Source organism: Pogoniulus pusillus, chromosome Z (genome assembly GCF_015220805.1).
Source record: "Pogoniulus pusillus isolate bPogPus1 chromosome Z, bPogPus1.pri, whole genome shotgun sequence".
Taxonomy (NCBI): Eukaryota; Metazoa; Chordata; class Aves; order Piciformes; family Lybiidae; genus Pogoniulus; species Pogoniulus pusillus.
In genome coordinates this window covers 93,916,365-93,929,026 of record NC_087309.1, presented here as the reverse complement: position 1 = coordinate 93,929,026, position 12,662 = coordinate 93,916,365, and the positions used below count along the sequence as shown (strand labels likewise).

At 44.7% G+C, this 12,662-nt stretch overlaps 1 long non-coding RNA gene across 1 annotated transcript; it reads left to right on the top strand.

Annotated features, from left to right (window-relative positions):
- Positions 1-2,559: 2,559 nt before the first annotated feature.
- On the top strand, positions 2,560-4,742 carry LOC135173581 (uncharacterized). Its single transcript, XR_010301382.1, has 3 exons — positions 2,560-2,657; positions 3,527-3,600; positions 4,324-4,742. It is a non-coding gene; the product is annotated as an uncharacterized LOC135173581 (long non-coding RNA).
- The last annotated feature ends 7,920 nt before the right edge of the window (positions 4,743-12,662 follow it).

Genomic DNA, 12,662 nt, shown 5'->3' with positions numbered 1-12,662 from the left:
TATTGTGATAATGAGAGGTAGCAGAATAACATGATTTTTCAAAGCTTTCATTCTTCCATTTTGTCAAAAGACAAATAAATTTGTTTTACATTTTCCACAATGCTTCCTACTTTACTAGGAAGTCTCCTCAACTCAGATAAAGCTGGAGACATTCTCACTGCTACATCATTTCCACAACCATTTCACTTTGGATGATTAATGCAGGGACATGGAATCAAATTTTGTTTCTGTATGCTAGGATTTCTGCTGATGTAAGCAATTTCTACTAAATAAAGGAGCTTATGATATAGTCACTAATAAAATCTGGACTGTCTGCCATGTTTCAGACGTGGGTCCTTTGTGATAATCAGAAGACATAGATAGTTTTGCCATTTTCATGACATTTTATTGTGCAGCATTTTATTGTGATGCAGTACAGTATCAGTTATATATATCCATAGTGGTAGCACAATCGGTATTGAAAACAAATGTTCCTGCTTCTCAATCCCCACTCTCAGATACTGCACTGTACATAGCACAGCTGTTTGTTTTATTGAGCTGCTGAATCACAGAATCATAGAATATTTCACGTTCTAAGTGACCTGTAAGGGTCATGGAGTCCAAATTCCTGCTCCTTTCAGAAATACCTAAAAATAACCATATGACTAATCAGATGACTTCAGACACTCCTTGAACTCTGATTGGCTTCACTCTGTGACCACTTTTCTGGGGAGTCTATTCTAGTGATCAGCCTTCCTTTCAGTAAATAAACTTTCTCTCTGTAAGGCTTCATTATGCTCAAAGGATTCCACAGCTTCTCCTGATTTAGTATCATGAGCAAACTTACTTGATTTACATGGTATTACTGCATCTATATAATTTATGAAAAAATCTAACAGCACTAGTACTAAAGTTGAGCCCTGTGGAAATATCATCAGCTCTTTATGGTCCTTCTATTCATTTTTCTCTTACTGAGTTGTTACTCATGGTAAAGACTTTAAAATCACCCAAAGGCTCGATTCCACCTGGAAAGACAAAAATAAATATCTTAGCAGACACGAAAGCCGACTGACAGGTCGCTATGGCTGCTGCGCATGACTGGGAAATGCCTTGACCAGTGATTAGTAATGGTGGCCACCATAAACACTCAGAGGTGTGAGAAATATATAGAATCATATGTTTGATCTGATCAATTCGTGGCAAGAGGTCACAGACAAGGAGGAAGGGGGGTTGAATGAAACTACATTCCTGCTTGCACCACCATTGCAAAGGTATGCAATAAGCTTATGATAAGAGTAATTAGATTGGCAAAGGACGGAGGCATGTGGAAGAGATAGTCTTTTGCATATTTAAATGGAAATGCATTCCTCCTGGTGCCACCTTTCTGTATGAGCAAACAGAAGAACCAGGACTTTGAAGTTCATGAGGAAGACACTTAAGCAAGACCCCTTACTTCATCAAAGATTACCAGAGGGACCACCGGATAAAAGGAGACATGTGTGGAAGAAACATCTCACATTCCTAAAAAAACTGATAAAGAAAACCCAACCTTTTCTTAGAACTTAGTAAATATGTAATAGAATAGGGTATAAAAAGAGAAAACTGAAGGCAAAGGGTGTACGTTGGGGTAGAGCAGAGTCTCCCCACGTACCCAGGCCTGTTCATTGCTTGATTCCTGCAACTCTATTAAAGCCTTAACTTGCATGAGTGCCGGTTTATGCCTGTTATTTATAACAGAGGGCAAAAGTTTTTCTGTTTCAAAAGTTTTCAGGACTGCTGCAGCCATGCGTGCAGTGACAAATTTACAAGTGCTGCTAATGACCTGTCAATGGCCGGTGATGACCACCCGCCTGCGGACCCTGCTACGGCATCTCTTACCCGATGGCCAGGGTCCAGTTTGCCATCTGGAAATGCACACACACACTCCCCCCATGCCCCCAGAGACAGCGTGCAATACAGGACAGAGATTTTTCCCTCTTGAAAGGAAAAGGAAAAAAATGCCAAAGAGACAGAAGGACAAAAAGCAGAGAAAAAGAGCAGAGTGACCGCACACAAGAAATTGGACACACACCACCCCCAACTCCCCCAACTCCAGCGCTGAATGTCTCAGAAAGCAGTCCCGGATCCACCCTTCACCATCCCCTCCACTTTCGTAGCGTGCCCCACCCCCAGCAGAACGCACGCCACAGAAGAGATGCTGAATCCAGCCCAGGATGGAGTCTGTCAGACTTTTGCCTTGCTTCTATCGGCGTCTGTGTTGCTTATGGAGTGGGAGGGGAGTGGGAATGGGTGCACTGGGGAAAATCAATCGGAAAGCTATGAGTCAGCCTGAGTTGCCTCAGAAGGTTGGGCTATTTGTAAGCTTTTCAAGTAAAGGTGTTCACACTACCACATCAATAGCACACAAAAGCCTTGTTAAATTGCTTATCTCTTGCCTTTTTTTTTCCTGCCTTCCCTCTGAGTGAGAGACGATTTTTTTTCTTTTATTTTTTTACAACTCACAACAGAGCTTCTTAAATAGCATGTAAAGCTCCTTCTGGCAGAAACAGGAGAAGTTTTTTTAGGCGTAAACATCAGAAGGCTGTATTTGGTGAAGCTATAGATCTAATGAGAAGGTACAGGACAAGAAAGATCTGATAAGAGAGGGAAAAAACAGCGATCAGGAAGCGGTCGATATGGTAAGACAAGCTAGAAAAAAAAAGGATGGGGGCTGGGTAAGAAGGAGGGTCGAGACAAAGCAGCGAATCTGTCTGCTGGGAATGTGACTTCCCCCCACACACACTCCCTCCCCCTCCCCCACATCACCACGTCCAGTCCCTTCCCCATGCTTGTGGAGCTCAGTGGGGCCCATTCCCCCTGCCTCCCTCCCCCCCCCTTATCTCCTTTGCAGCCTCTGCAGATGCAGAACTTAATTCTTAAAGGAGACAGTTCTGTATTTTGACAACCTTTTTTTAGAATTTAAGCGTTTACTGGATAAGCTGTTAATTGCAATTGGATACGTTTTGGGATAAATTTAGCAGCATGGTGAGACTTAGGTGATTGAAGTGGAGTGTGTTACTTGGTAGCCATTATAGTGGAATATTATGGCAAGAAATTGTTTTGTAACTGTATAGGTTACTGCTTATTTCTTTTGTGCTGATTCTAAGAATACCATGGTATTCACTTCTTGAATTTTCTTTGCTTTTTCTTATATTTCCTTCAGTTGCTAGATTTGCAAGTTGATAAGATAATATAGTTAAGGCTAAGGGTTCACAACATGACAATTTTGTTATTTTAGGATATAGGGATATCGTGTTATGTTTTTTCTTGGGGTTTTTTTTTCTGTATATCTGGGTATCACTAGGTTCCGCTACCAAAAAAAAAAAAAAAAAAAGGGGGGGGGGGGGGGGGGAAGAGAGAGGAAAGAAGGAGAGAAGAAGAAAAAAAAAATTGAAATTTCTGTAATTACATCGTACAGACTAGGCCAATAGATTTGTTATCCTCGGCAATAAATATGTTTGCATTTGGTTTTGTATTTGTTTGTGCATTTGACCATTTATGTTCACAGGTTTTTGATGGAGACCAGCTTATTTTGACCAGTCTGTTCTGTTAAAGTAAGCAGAAGTCTTGCTCAGATGGCAGGTATAGTGGCATGAACTTGAAATGAGTACTGAAATAATGGTTGTATGTGTATAGGTTATAAGGTTTTGATCATGCTTAATGAATTTGGGTATTTTCACAAGTTTCCAGAGATTCTGTTTTAAGGAATGACTAACAGCAAAACAGAGATCAGTTTAGCCCCTGTTATAAGGGCCAAACCCACTTACTGGCAAAGATGGTGATGTGCTTGTTATCTTTTTGCAAGGGCTCTGCAAAAAGATGAGAAACACTGCCTTAATTTAAGAAAAAAAACCAAACCACAAATAAAGGACTGTTGGAATAAGGCCTAGTAGCCTGAAAGCAACATCTAGGGCATATCTTTGTGACATATTCAGAAATTGGTAGTTCTTAAGCACAACAGACAGATGCAGTTCATAGCTAAGGAGTGTAATGAAAACATTTCTGAGAATTATGGAGTGAATCCAGAATGATGGGAGCCCGAGGAAGAATATGGGACAGCAGATACATCTGCAATTCTACAACATCAATTGCCACGCAGAGACAATGAAGATGTGGCACACATGCGCTCTCCTGTGACTGTGATGATCATCTGTACTTTTGGTCTTTTGAACAAATGACTTACTGTCGCTTGCAGGAAAATCTTTTGGGATTGTTAGCTAAGCTTGGGCTGTTAGCTTGCCAAATTACTAGCAAAATCTCTAACAGATTCATTCTCTTTCTGATTTTAATATTATTGTTTTGTAGCTGTATTATTTATGCCTTTGTCGAACACAGCCTGTGTAAAGTTGAAGATCAAGCCTGGGTTGCTCAAAAGAAAAAGAGGGAATTGTGGAGAGATTTTTGCTAACAGGACATGAATTGATAAACATGAGCAAACCCATGCTCTGAAGTGTCTTTGGACTCAGCCAGGCGGTGGGTGCCAGCCCCTCACATGCAGCTGCAAGGGGTGGAGTGCCTGCTGCAGTGGGCAGGAACAGCCAGCTGCAGGGTGTTCCTGCCAGGATTGTTGGCATAATGTTAACCTGTCTGTACCACATACATAACTCTGGACCAATCTGTACTTTCCACATGTACCAATCTTGAACTAAGTTAGCTCTGCATGCCTCTTCCAAGTAAGCATATAACTCACTGTAACATGGAAATAAAGGAGGGAGAATGATCATCTAACCATATTGGTGACTCAAGAGTTGTTTTATCCCAGGTGCAACGCTGCCAGTGGTATACACTGGATTTCACCCTTCTCCTGCATCACCCAGTATGTATGACCAGAATCTTCAGCAGAAATCACCCCTCAGACAGGTTTCACTTTGCCTGAAGGAGAAAATACCCAGTTTTGCCTAACAGATTCTTTTCACGTACAACAGGAACTTTATCTATTGTTTGTACCAAATCTGATTGTGCGGGTCCTGTTCTATTTACTGAACCCCTACTATTTACCAACCAGGTTGCTTGAGCTAAATGTATGTCACAGTTTTAAAAAGTTCCACCTCCCATGGCCTTTAGGGTGGTTTTCTGCAAACTGCTGTAGCATTCAGTCTTTCCTGAAGCTTTTCTGCAAACTGTTGTAGCATTCAGTCTTTCCTGAAGCTGGTGCATAGTAGGGTATGTGGTAGATCCGCTCATTACTGTGCTCTTTGGCCCCACTCTGCATATGAACTGAGAGATATGCAACTGCAGGAACCAGGGAGAAAAGCAGAGAATGTCCCGAGGGACAATTTGGGGGAAGGCAATCCTGCGAAATCAGGTAGAAGTGACATTGTCTCTGAATAAAAGAGGTCTACTGTGTCTGTCCCATTGTGGAAAAAAACCTAAAAAGTCTCACAGAAAGCTTCTCCCACAGGAAAATCCAGGCTAGTAAGGGGCTTTCCTAGGGTAACAGGTCCTACGGACTTCTCCCCCCACCCCCTGGGAGATGTACAAGAAGGGACCAACACAAACAGGCTAATTTGAGATCCAGACAGCTGAACTCTCCAAGACAGATGGTACAGACAAGCCTTATGTCTAGGGATATCCAAAACCATCCTGAAACCATTAGCAGATTGGCAGCTGAAAGATTTAGTTCAAAATCTAACTGATAAGCCCAGAGACAGTCACAAGAAGCTCAGGGCCAGTGGCTCACCCAGTGGTGACTCACAGCAAATGCAGCACGCCTAGAAGTGGCAGCCCCCCTGCCATTGTTTCTACAGTGTCTCTGTGCAGGAAGGTTAACTCTTCCTTACCTTCCTGAGAGAAGACACAAAAATAAACGAGGTGGTGGCTGCATCAGGCCTCTGTCACTGCTTTGTTAATGTCTGCTAATGGTCTGACAATGATATGCCATTTATCTTAATACTGACTGGACCCAACAGAACTGCTGTGAAATTTCTAATTAACACAGGTGCTCAAATTAGTGTCCTAAATTCAGAATTGGCAAAGAGCCTGGGGACACAGCCATCCCGTAAAAGGGTATGGCTCCCAGGGGACACATGATGCAGCACCTTGGTGGAAATTGTGTTAAGCCTCTACCCAGGGAATATATTGGGGTTTTATGTGCTGGCTGGCAAAAGATGGTATCTTCCAAGTGGCTCTCTTTGGAGGTTTGGCTCCTACGGGGTGGAGTCAAGGAGGGTGAGAACAGCCCTTGTAAACACTCTGCAGGTGGCTCCAGCATTACCCCAAGCTGGCATTACCTATGTATCGCAATACCTCTTACCCGCAACAGTCAGGCAAGGCGTCTCTGAGGTGATCACCAACTTGGAGAGGAGACAGATAATCTGTAGGACTCACTCTCCATACAATTCTCCGGTCTGACCAGCTACAAAAATCAGACAGACGTTGGAGGCTTACTATAGATTATAGGAAGTTGAATGATAACACTCCTCCCCTCGCAACTGCAGTGCCTAGCCTAACCTCAGTGGTCATAGCTATTCAGGCTTCATCCCACTCATGGATGGCTGCCCTGGATATCGGAGACATGTTTTTCACTATTCCAGTAAGGGAGAAGGACAGGCCTCAGTTTGCTTTTACCTGCCCGGGGATTCAGTACGCCTTTAATTCTTTACCCCAGGGGTGCAAGCACTCTCCTACAATCGCCCACAATCCGCAGGCAGCACTTCTGGACACCATCAAGGTCCCAGAAGGTATTGTCATTTAGCAATACATAGATGACATACTGGTGGGCGGGGACAACAAAGACCACGTGGGCTCAGTAGCAAAAGCCATCTGGGAACTGCTGACCCATAATGGGTTAGACATTCCCTCTGCCAAGTGCCAAGGCCCAAGACAAGAAATCAAATTCCTTGGGGCCTGATGGGTAGCAGAAGCAGTGGCAGTGCCAGCTGATACTCTGGAGGAAATTGAAAAGGGCCGAATCCCTCGGAACAAAAAGGAGCTGCAGAAATTACGGGGGACCCTGGGATACTGGAGGAAGCATATTCTTGGCTTCTCAGTGATTTCTACGCCATTGTATGGCTCGATTGGATGGCAAAGCAGAGTGCAAACCTTACAACCTTTAAAGATGAGTTAAAGGCCTACCAGAAACTGGGCCTACTACATTCAAAGGACCCCTTAAGGGCAGAACGGGGCTTCTCCAAACATGCTTCCTATTGTGGAATTTACCAGAAAGGACCTAAAGGCCCCACTAGAGCCCTCTACAGCATTCAAGGACACTGAAAAGAGGTATTCTGAATAGGAGAAAGTGTCTCCTTTCCCTTACAAGAGGTGTTAAGGAAGCAGAGAAGCTTCACAGCACACAGGATATTGTGGTTCAAGGACCTTTCCTCCTGCTTAAACCAGTTCTCAAGGGATCCCCTTCACCAGAGGGGATAGCCCAAAAATCCACTGTAAGTGGTATGCCTAATTAGAGGGAATTGCCCAGCTTATACCTCTAAGAGAGGGTCCAGTGAAGGTTTCCCAACTGCAACAACCGGTAAATCCAGATACAGTTTTACTGGGACAGCCCTACAAGCCATCTCCAATAGATGTAGCTCTGGAGATACCCACAGACTCTGGCACTGAGGGAGTCTGGTTCACTGATGCCTCTTCCCAGAGAGTGGGCTCACAGTGGCACTACAAAGCAGCAGCTTTAGAAATCAGTACAGGCAGGACTGTTATTGAAGAGGGTGAAGGCAGTGCACAAGTGGGTGAACTCCAGGCCCTGATGTTAGCTGTGAAAAATGGTGCCAAAGCTATCTACACGACTCCTATGCTGCCTTTAAGGGACCTACGTAGTGGATTTGTCAATAGGAGGCAAATCAATGGGAAATTGGCACCACCAAGTTCTGGAGACCTGGAAATTGGCAGAGACTGCTGGAGATAAGCCGATCGAGACCCATCAAGGTGGGGTGGGTCAAAGGACACTCTAAGAAGGAAACCTCTGCTGCAAAATGGAATCAACAGGCTGATTACTTGTCATGCATCCATGTGGTGAGTAGAGGGGAAAAGGATTGGGAGAGATTAGCTGAACAGTTGCACCTTAAAAGGGGACATTCAGGCAAAGCTGATCTTTACTATAAGTGCAGGTCTCAGGGATGGCCAGTCTCTCTCTCAACATGTGCAACCATTATTTCAGCCTGCCTACAATGCCAGATAAGGCTGAAGGCCATCCACCCAAACCTTGCACCGGCCCAACATATCCACCAGGACAAAAGTCTCTGGAACACTTGGCAGGTGGATTATGTGGGACCCCTCAAGCCATCACATGGAAAGAAATAAATACTGGTTGGCGTAGAAGTGGTCTTTGGTCTAATCATGGCCATTGCCACCAGTACAGCCTCAGGACCTCACACCACTAAGATTCTCAAACATTGGTTTGGCATCCTGCCAATGTCTGAGTGCGTCCAGAGTGACAATGGATCGCACTTCACTGCAACCTCAGTGCAAGACTGGGCATGCAGTAAAGGGGTGAAATGGGTGTTTCATATCCCATATTACCTCCAGGCAAATGGCATTGTCAAGAGGGCAAATGGTCTGATCAAAAGACATGCCAGTGTGTCTAAAGGTGTCTGGCCCAAGCAGTCTTCACAGTCAATAATTGTTGAGGAAGTTATGGAAGCCCCAAGATTAAGGCCTTCTGCCCAGCTAAGATGATAGTGGATAGTGATCATATGCCAGGAGGGACTAAGGATAAATCCTCGTCCCAAATGCAAGTAGGCCAACCCATGCTCATCAGGCTATCCTCTATAGGGGTAGTGCCAATGACACTGGATAAACCCAGAGGCTTATATGCCTGGGAAACTCTAGATGCCAATGGAAAAAGCCACCACATCAGTGCACAGTGGATCGTCCCCATTTATTAACTGTCAAGCCTGGCCTTTATAGGCCAAGGCAAGTTTTTTCTCCCTACAGGTTAAACGTAAAGTCACAGCCAAGGACCAGTTCCTGTCCAGCACCTGGAAAAGGGAGAACCAGCTACACAAGAGATGAAGGCATGTCACTGGGGTGGCCAGTGGACAATGGCAGCAGGACCCACAGAGCATGAACTCCAGCCATGGACTCAGAGCAGCTAAGGCTCTGCTATGAACTCTATTATTGCTCCACCAGAATTAGAACAATTAATTATTCAAGTTGACTGTGTAGCTTTATTTAATACTGTTTGAGCTATTGTTAAGCCTTGACCATCCACTCCAAACTATCACCCAGTCCTATCCAATCAACTAGACCAGGGCACTAAGACCCTCACCCAGTCTTTTCTTAAACACCTCCAGGGACAGCAACTCCACTACCTCCCTGGCCAGCCCATTCCAATGGCAAATCACTCTCAAGCCTGTACCTCTCCCTGCAAAACTTGAGACTGTGTCCCCTTGTTCTGTTGCTGGTTACCTGGGAGAAGAGACTGACCCCCACCTAGCTACAAATTCCCTTCAGGTAGTTGTAGACAGCAATGAGGTCACCCCTGAGCCTCCTCTTGTCTTGAAGACTTCCTCAACAGTTTGCATGCACACAATGATGTCATCAATTGTATATGTTCTGGAGCTTTACCTTTCTCCAATGCGTTGGGGATCACTGAGTGACAGATCATTGAACTGCATTTCCATCCACGAGGGAAACAGTTACACTGGTACTGGATTCCTCTCCAGGTGAATGCAAACTGAGGCCTGCATTCCTTTGCTATGGGAACAGAGAAGAAAACATTAGCAATGTCTATAGTAGCATACCATTTGGCCTCCTTTGATTCCAGATCATACTGGAGTTCCAGCATGTCTGGTACAGCTGCATTCATGGGTGGGGTCACTTTGTTGAGGGCGTGAAAGTCCACTGTGAGATGCCAATCTCCTTTAAGTTTTTGCATGGGCCAGATCTGACTGTTGAAAGGTCAATGACCTTTTTTGAAGACAGCATGACTTTCCAGTTGATGAATCAGCTGATGAATGGGCAACAAAGAGTCATGGTTAGTTCTGTACTGCCTGTGGTGCACAGTTTGAGTAGCAATTGGCATCACCAGTTCCTCTATGTCATGATGTCCCACAACTGCAGATTCATATGAAAGTTCAGGTCTAATAGACAACTTCAATTTACTACCCTCAATTTCTACAGATGCTATTCCAAAAGCCTATTTATGACCTTTGGGATCTTTGAAACAACCTTGGCTCAATGACAAATTCCCAGAATGCAAGGTGTATCAGTACCAGTTACAATAGTATGTTTCTTCCACTCTTTACTGGTTAGAATTATTTCAGCCTGAAACTTAACTCTTGAGATCCACCAATGATTCCAGAAATAATTATAGACTCTGTCCATTTGCAATTGGATGGCAATATAGTACACTGAGCACCTGTATCAACTAAAGCCCTGTATTTCTGAACTTTTGAACTGCTAGGCCACCTAATGAATACATTCCAATAGATTCAGTTTTCTCTATTATCTCTTCTGGCTGGAGGCAGGGTACCCCTAATGCTGAACATGGCATGTGGGGTGTGCACAATGATTGATGGTGTTGTAGGAGAAATAACAATTATTAGAATAACTGCAATTACTCTGGGGAGCTGAAGAAGTGACAGCTGCTTTTCTGGCATTGTTGCCTGTTTCTGGTACTCTGCAGTTCTCGAACTCTTTCAAAAGAACTGGAGTAGGTTGACCATTCCACCTGTTCAGGTTCTCACCCAATTGATCACACAGGATTATACAAAGTAAATCATGTAATTGCTGATGTCAGGTGAAATTTGTCTCCTGGGATGAAATTGTCTTGTGGCTGGTGAGCATCTCTTTCTGATGGCAGAATCATGCACCCATTCAGAAGATCCTTTGCTAAATTGGATATGGAAGTTTTAATTTTCCTTCAGTTCTTTCATGTTACCTTTAGTGCCATCATGCCATCTTTCATCTCTGTACAGAGTTTTTATGGCAGACAGTAGAGTAGAACATAACAAACTGTCCTTTATCTGCCTCAGTTGGTCAGTGAAATCATCAACAGTGAAAGGCCTTCTGTTATAACTCCTTGAAAGAAACCTGCTAGCCAAGATTTAGCATAGGATGAGGGATCAAGCTTAAAAAGCTTCTTTGTGAGACCAGTTCCAAGAGGAATGTCATCGAGCTCACATGTTCCACAATCTCCATGAAACACTTCCTTCATAGCAAACTCCTTCAGAAGCTTAATTTCCTGCTCAATTATGTTTCACTACCTAGATGCCTATGACAAATCATTTTGTGAAGCCACAGCCAACAGAAAGCATGTCCACAAGCTAACCTTACCAAGAGGAGTTGCCAGGTATTTGTCCATTCATTTCTCTTTTGTGAGTGGCCCTAGCTGCTTGGCAGACTTGTCTCTTACTTGTAGGGCATTTGCACCAGTAGTACAGCATCTCTCCAGCAGCTCAGGATTGGCTCTCGTGATTCCCCTGCATATTCCTTTCTAACTTCCCTGATGTCTTTGAGGGGATCATTGGAATCCTGGATATCATCCTTCTCCTCTCCCTCTGGTTGTCCTTGGCCTAGAAACTGAATTTTCCTAAGAGCACTTCTAAACTCCTCAGAGATATCCTCCTTCTTGGCAGAAAATCTCACATAGCTTTTCTCATCACTGTATTGTGATCTAAGTATGTTGGTTAAGTCTCTAGGGCTGTATTTTTCCTCTTCTTCCTTTTGTATACCAGAGATCCCCTCTTCTAAATCCTCTCTCTACTATCTCCCTGGGCAGCCCATTCCAATGGCAAACCACTCTCTTTGTGAAGAACTTCCTCCTAACATCCAGCCTAGACCTCTCTGGCAGAACTTGAGACTGTGTCCCCTTGTTCTATTGCTGTTTGCTTGGCAGAAGACACCAACACCCACCTGACTACAACCTCCCTTCAGGTAGTTGTAGACAGCAATGAGGTCAACCTTGCGCATCCTCTTCTCCAGAATAAACAACCCCAGCTCACACTATCACAGTATCACAGTATCACAGTATCACCAAGGTTGAAAGAAACCTCATAGATCATCAAGTCCAACCCTTTACCACAGGGCTCAAGGCTAGACCATGGCACCAAGTGCCACGTTCAATCCTGCCTTGAACAGCTCCAGGGACGGCAACTCCACCACCTCCCCAGGCAGCCCATTCCAGTATCCAATGACTCTCTCAGTGAAGAACTTTCTCCTCACCTCGAGCCTAAATCTCCCCTGGCACAGCCTGAGGCTGTGTCCTCTCATTCTGGTGCTGGCCACCTGAGAGAAGAAAGCAACCTCCTCCTGGCCACAACCTCCACTCAGGTAGTTGTAGACAGCAATAAGGTCTCCGCTGAGCCTCCTCTTCTCCAGGCTAAACAATCCCAGCTTCCTGAGCCTCCCCTTGGAGGGTTTGTGCTCAAGGCCTCTCACCAGCCTCGTCGCCCTTCTCTGGACACGCTCAAGCATCTCAATGTCCCTTTTAAACTGGGGGGCCCAGAACTGAACACAGTACTCAAGGTGTGGTCTAACCAGTGCAGAGTACAGGAGCAGAATGACCTCCCTGCTCCTGCTGACCACACCATTCTTGATGCAGGCCAGGATGCCATTGGCTCTCTTGGCCACCTGGGCACACTGCTGGCTCATGTTCAGGTGGGTATCAATCAGCACCCCCAGATCCCTCTCTGTCTGGCTGCTCTCCAGCCACTCTGACCCCAGCCTGTATCTCTGCATGGGGTTGTTGT